This window comes from Amblyraja radiata, chromosome 2 (assembly GCF_010909765.2).
Source record: "Amblyraja radiata isolate CabotCenter1 chromosome 2, sAmbRad1.1.pri, whole genome shotgun sequence".
In the NCBI taxonomy this organism is placed as follows: Eukaryota; Metazoa; Chordata; class Chondrichthyes; order Rajiformes; family Rajidae; genus Amblyraja; species Amblyraja radiata.
In genome coordinates this window covers 148,064,176-148,070,995 of record NC_045957.1, presented here as the reverse complement: position 1 = coordinate 148,070,995, position 6,820 = coordinate 148,064,176, and positions in this window count along the sequence as shown.

Genomic DNA, 6,820 nt, shown 5'->3' with positions numbered 1-6,820 from the left:
GAGGAAGAGGACTGGGCTTTTTAGTGACTTTCCTCATCGTGGAAAATTTTGATTCTGCTGTGGGGGGACGTTCATGTTAAATTCTATAGTGTGTTGTGTCATTTAAAAAAAATAGTTTTTAATGGATGTATGGAAACCTAATTATTTCTTCTATGTAAAGCACTTTGGTTTCAACGCGAGTTGATTTAAACGTGCTATATAAATAAAATGTACATACTTATTTACTTACTTACTCAGACAATCTATGCCTCTCATAAGTTTATATACTTCTATCAAGTCTCCCCTCAACCTTCAGCGTCCCTGAGAAAACAATCCAAGTCTCTTCTAGATTACCCCTAATCTAGACCCTATTCTGGTAAATCTCTTCTGCACCCTCTCCAAAGCCTCCACATCTTTCCTGGATTAGTGTGACCAGAACTTCGCACAGGACACATAACATATGATGATCATTTGACGGCACTGAGCCTCTACTTGGTGGATTTTAGAAAAATGAGGGGAGACCTCATAGACACTTACCGAATAGTGAAAGGCCTGGATAGAGTGGATGTGGAGAGGATGTTCCCACTAATGGCAGAGTCTAGGACTAGAGGTTATAGCCTCAGAATTAAAGGACGTTCCTTTAGGAAGGAGATGAGGAGAAATGTATTTAGTGAGAGGTGAATCTGTGGAATTCATTGCCACAGAAGGCTGTGGCGATCCAGTCAATGGATATTTTTAAGGCAGAGATTAGAACGGGTGTCAGGGGTTATGGGAAGAGGGCAGGAGATTGGTTTATGAGAGGTAGATTTACCATGATTGATTGGCGGAGTAGATTTGATGGGCCGAATGGCCTAATTCTGCTCCTATCACATGAACTTATGAATTGCACACAGTACTCCAAAAGCAGCTTAACTAAGGTATTCTAGAGCACGACTTCCTGACTTTTGTACTCAACCCCCTGGCCATGAAGGCAAGCATACCACATGCCTTCTACATGTCAGCAAAGTGGTGGAAGGTGTACTGACAACGCTACTAAGCTGCACTTACTCTCCAATGACTTCCTCATTGATGTTCAATTTGGGCTTTGCCAGGAGGACCAATCAGTTTCAGATCTGATCACATCCTTGAAAGGTGAAGCAGGAGCAACGCGGAGAACCTCTGGTGATATTAAAGCAAATGGTTATCAATGAGAAAACAGGCCAAGGGCTGGAGTCATGCATTGTACCAAAGAAGATTGTTGGGAGGTGGTTCTCAACAGCCCCAGGATATCACTACAGGAGTCCCACAGGGCTGATGGGATGAATCACCTTCTTCGTTTATGTCACAATACGTATGTTAGAAAATTCTTCAATGCGGTGTTCTAAGATCAACCATTTAACTTCTTCATAAGGTCAAAATATGAGGTTTATTGATGGCACAATAGTATTCAATTCTGTTTGCAGCAATTGAACAACTAAACCACCCCTTGCCTCATTAACAGATCAGGAAGAGCTGTAAAGGGTCATGTAACAATTGCACCACAGATGAAGCAGCCAAGGACTACTGCCAATAAAGACAGCCAATCAATGGCATTACCATCACTGAGTCTGCGCCATTAATGCCCCAAGGGGGTTACAATTGACCAGAAACTCAACTGGACCAGCTGCATAAATACCATGGCTACACGAACAGGTATCCAGTGGTGAGTGATTCACCCCCTGACATCTCAGAGTTTTTTTATTTCATTCTAAAAAGGCGTACGTCAGGCATGTGATGGAATGGTCCACACCATCCACAACAAAGCACATATGTTACATACCTCATCCACCATCCTAAACATTCATTCCCTTCAGATTAAGTGTGCAGTGGGCTGCAGTGTGTATCATCTACAAAATGCCTGCCAGTTACTCACTTCAGCTACTGCATTAGCATCTTCCAAACCTGACATTTTAACAGGCAAGAAGTATGGAAGTTAATAATGATTTAAAGATACAAAATGCAGGTTCCTCTCTGGGTTGTATTCCAATTTTAAATGTACATTGTTCTTGGTGGTTTTACATTCTGGAATTCTCTCCTCAGTAGCTCTGTGGAGTACCTTCACCAGAGGAGCTTCAGCCACTCAAGCAAGCATCTCAACACCATCCTCTCAAGGCCTATGAGGACTGGGCCATGAATGATGGCTTTACCAATGGTGTCCGGAATAGAATCATAGACAATAGGTGCAGGAGGAGGCCATTCGGCCCTTCGAGCCAGCACCGCTATTCAATCTGATCATGGCTGATCATCTGTGCCCCGTTCCTGATTACTCCCCCATATCCCTTGATTCCATTGGTCCCTAGAGCTATATCTAACTCTCTCTTGAAAACACCCAGTGAATTGGCCTCCACTGCCTTCTGTGGCAAATACTGTAACTCCACAGATTCACAACTCTCTGGGTGAAAATGTTTTTCCTCATCTCAGTCCTAAATGGCCTACCCCTTATTCTTAAACTGTGACCCCTGGTTCTGGACTTCCCCAACATCGGGATCATTTTTCCTGCCTCTAGCCTGTCCAATCCCTTAAGAATTTTATGATTCTATTTTGAATGATTTTCAAATAATGAATAAGCTAGAACAAAGCAAGTATGAACACCCAGATGATGCATAACAACTGAATATTATAATGAATAACTCCTCTGTTTATATGGGGATATGGGGAGAAGGCAGGAACGGGGTACTGATTGTGGATGATCAGCCATGATCACATTGAATGGCGGTGCTGGCTCAAAGGGCCGAATGGCCTACTCCTGCACCTATTGTCTATTACCTATTTACTTCCAAGTCTTCATGCAATATACTTACATTTCCTATGCATAGGAAGGAACTGCAGATGCTGGTTTACACCAAAGAAAGACACAAAATGCTGGAGTAACTCAGCAGGACAGGTAGCATCTCTGAATAGAAGGAATGGGTGGCATTTCAGGTCAAGACCCTTCTTCAGACTCGACCCGAAATGTCACCCATTCCTTCTATCCAGAGATGCTGTCTGTCCCGCTGAGTTACTCCAGCATTTTGTGTCTATACTTAAATTTCCTGTAATTTCCTCAGAGAACGCATTTGCTATGTGGATTTCTGCTGTTGCAGATAGTTGTGTGCAGACCTCCATAGCATTTTTTCACTATGCATGGAAGTAGAAACAAAATTCAATTTCTGCATATTGGAAGAGGGAGATTTATCGGGAGATCACAGAGTCTCTGGGTCTCTGCGCATCCCTCTGCAATTGGATCCTCAACTTCCTCATTCACAGACCACAGTCTATTCGTATTGGTGGTAATGTGTCAGCCTCGATAACAATCAGCACGGGAGCACCTCAAGGCTGCATGCTCAGCCCCCTGCTGTACTCACTCTATACTCATGACTGCGTAGCCAATCACAGTGTGAACTCCATCATCAAGTTCAAAGGTTCAAAGGTTCAAAGGTTGATTTATTGTCACATACACCTAGATGTAGTGAAATTCTTTTTGCCAATGCAGCACATAAAAAAGAATACAAACATAACAATAATAAATAGCTTTAACATAAAAAACATCCCCCCACAATGGTTCCCATTATGAGGGAAGGCACAAAGTCCAGTCCCATCCCCAATGTCCACCCATAGTCGGGCCTATTGAGGCCTCCACAGTTGCCTCTACGGAGGCCCGATGTTCCAGGCCGTCCTCGCCGGGTGATGATGTTCCGGCGTCGGGAGAGTCCTCTCAGCGGCCTGGGAACCCTGGAACGGCCGCCTCCCTACTCGAGACCGTGGCTTCTGGAGCCGACAAGGCCGCGCCGAATGGAGCTCAACTGGCGATCTCATCGAGAGATCCCAGGCTCCCGATGGAAAGTTCAGCGGCGCCGCCCGCAGCCGCTCCACAGACCCACAGCTCCGCAATGGACCCAGCTCACCGGAGTTCCAGCTCAGCGACCCAGGCAAGGCACCGCCCGCCCCGCAATGGCGCTCCAGCGCTGCACCGCCGTCCTCAGACCCGCAGCCCTGCCGCCGCCGATGCCGGTGCCGCCGCCGCCGATGCCGGTGCTGCCGCCGAGGCTCCGGGCGGTCCCCTCGCTCCTCGGACCCGCAGCTCCGCAGCCGCCGCCGCCGATGCCGAGGCTCCGGGCGGTCCCCTCAGGAAATGCCGCTCCAGGCCCGCTGGTAGGCCGCGAGGACGGGTCGAAAGTGCAACCCGGAGAAAAGCTGCATCTCCGACCAGGTAGGGACCCTGAAAATTAGTTTCCCCCTTCCCCCCCCCCCTCCCCACACATAAAAAAGCTAGAACTCCTTAAAACAAAACACTAAACTAACTAAAAATAAGAAAAAAGAAATGAAAAACAGACAGCTGCAGGCTAGGCAGCCATACCCCCTACAGGTCGGCGCCAAAATTTCGCTGACGACACCACTGTTGTGGGACGTATCACTGATGGGGATGAGTCAGAGTATAGAAGAGAGATCGAGCGACTGTCCATATGGTGCCAGCATAATAACCTGGCCCTCAACACCAGCAAAACCAAGGAACTGATTGTGGACTTTGGAAGGAGTAGGATGGGGACCCACAGTCCCGTTTATATGGTTGAAACATAGAAACATAGAAAATAGGTGCAGGAGTAGGCCATTCAGTCCTTCGAGCCTGCACCGCCATTCAATATGATCATGGCTGATCATCCAACTCAGTATCCTGTACCTGCCTTCTGTCCATACCCCCTGATCCCTTTAGCCACAAGGGCCACATCTAACTCCCTCTTAAATATAGCTATTGAACTGGCATCAACTACCTTCTGTGGCAGAGAATTCCACAGATTCACCACTCTCTGTGTGAAAAATAGATTCACCACTCTCTGTGTGAAAGGGTCAAGAGCTTCAAATTCCTGGGCGTGCACATCTCTGAAGATCTCTCCTGGTACGAGAACACTGATGCAATTATTAAGAAAGCACATCAGCGCCTCTACTTCCTGAGAGTCGGTTTGTCAAGGAGGACTCTCTCTAACTTCTACAGGTGCACAGTAGAGAGCATGCTGACCAGTTGCATCGTGGCTTGGTTCAGCAACTTGAGCGCCCAGGAGAGGAAAAGGCTACAAAAAGTAGTAAACACTGCCCAGTCCATCATCGGCTCTGACTTCCCTTCCATGGGGGGGGATCTATCGCAGTCGCTGCCTCAAAAAGGCTGGCAGTATCATCAAAGACCCACACCATCCTGGCCACACACTCATCTCCCTGCTACCTTCAGGTAGAAGGTACAGGAGCCTGAAGACTGCAACGACCAGGTTCAGGAATAGCTACTTCCCCACAGCCATCAGAGTATTAAACTTGGCTCGGGCAAAACTCTGAACATTAATAGCCCATTTTCTGTTATTTGCACTTTATCAGTTTATTTATTCATGGGTGTATATACGTATATAATGGTATATGGACACACTGATCTGTTCTGTAGTCAATGCCTACTATGTTCTGTTGTGTTGAAGCAAAGCAAGAATTTCATTGTCGTATCAGGGACACATGACAATAAACTCTCTTGACTTGGCTTGACTTGAGATGTGATAGGTTCTGTCGAGATAACTGCAGAGGCTGTCACAGCAAAATTAGTGCAATCAAAACAACAAATAAAATGATTGTCAAAAACTAATAACTCCAAATCTTCTTCAAGAACTCAGGATTTTTATAGAAGATAGAAGATGCCCTAACTATAATTTCCCATAGTTCTCTTGATTTTTGGAACTGTTTCCTTAAACTGTCAATACACTACATAAGACGTGACCATGGTAATGGCATGAGGGTGTGGTAGCTACTCTCAGGTTGGTGCTACCTGGCACTACCTGTTACTTCACTCGTGTGAATATTCCTTGCCACTTATCTGGATTAATTTCATCTGCGATGTATTTCCCCATTTTACAGTACTATTGAAGTTTACTACCGTTCCCTTTACTGTTTATTTTACATTTCTGTCATCAAAGACTTTGATATAAAAGTCATTATTTCAAAGCCCTGTTCACCGAGATACGTCAAAATATGTTGTGGTTCCGAAACCAATCCAAAAGCAATTTATTTCCTCCTGAAAAATAATCATTTGCTATGTCCCTCTGCTCTCTGACTCATGGATAAATTAAAAGCACAGTCTTTAATTTTGCTAATTAACTGCCATGATGAGCTGAAAAAATGTAAGACTCTATTCAAACTAAAAACACTCTTCAGAAACAAAAGATTGAATGGTTATGAGCTGGACCAGTGATTTTCTTTTCTGTTTGGTTATTTCTTTCTTGTTTGTGGACTGTTCAACAGATTTTGGGTCCATTTGTTCCCATTATTCTGTTTTTCCATGAAAATGTGTAGAAAATAAGAGGGGGTAGGACCAGAAAAGCTTTCGAACTTCTTCTTACCCCTTTTGAACATATTATTTGTATTATTTGAGTTACTTATTTGTTTGTTTTCCTTTGTGTTTTATTTTCTTTGTTTATTGCTTACAAGTTTATTTGTGTTTGTATTTTTTAACATGTTCAATAAATTAATGATAATTAAAAATAAATAAATAAATAAATAAAAATCTATTATGTGGTGCTTAGTCAAACACTATTTGAAAATTCATGTATGCAGCGCTAACCAATTTGATCCACTATTTTATCGAGCACTCCATTATTTTCAGTTTTCGTTTCACTTATTTGCTTACAAATGTATGATGTGCAATCGATGGCATTAAATTGGAAATTGTGGTGCTATTTCTCTTCCAGTCACAGTTCCACATCTCACCACCAGATGATGCTGAGCAGCCTTTCAAGACCTTCGTCGCAGCTCTGGACTTGCTAAGTAAAACATGACTGAAGCTTCATAATTTATTTTCACTTTTCAACCGGTAGAA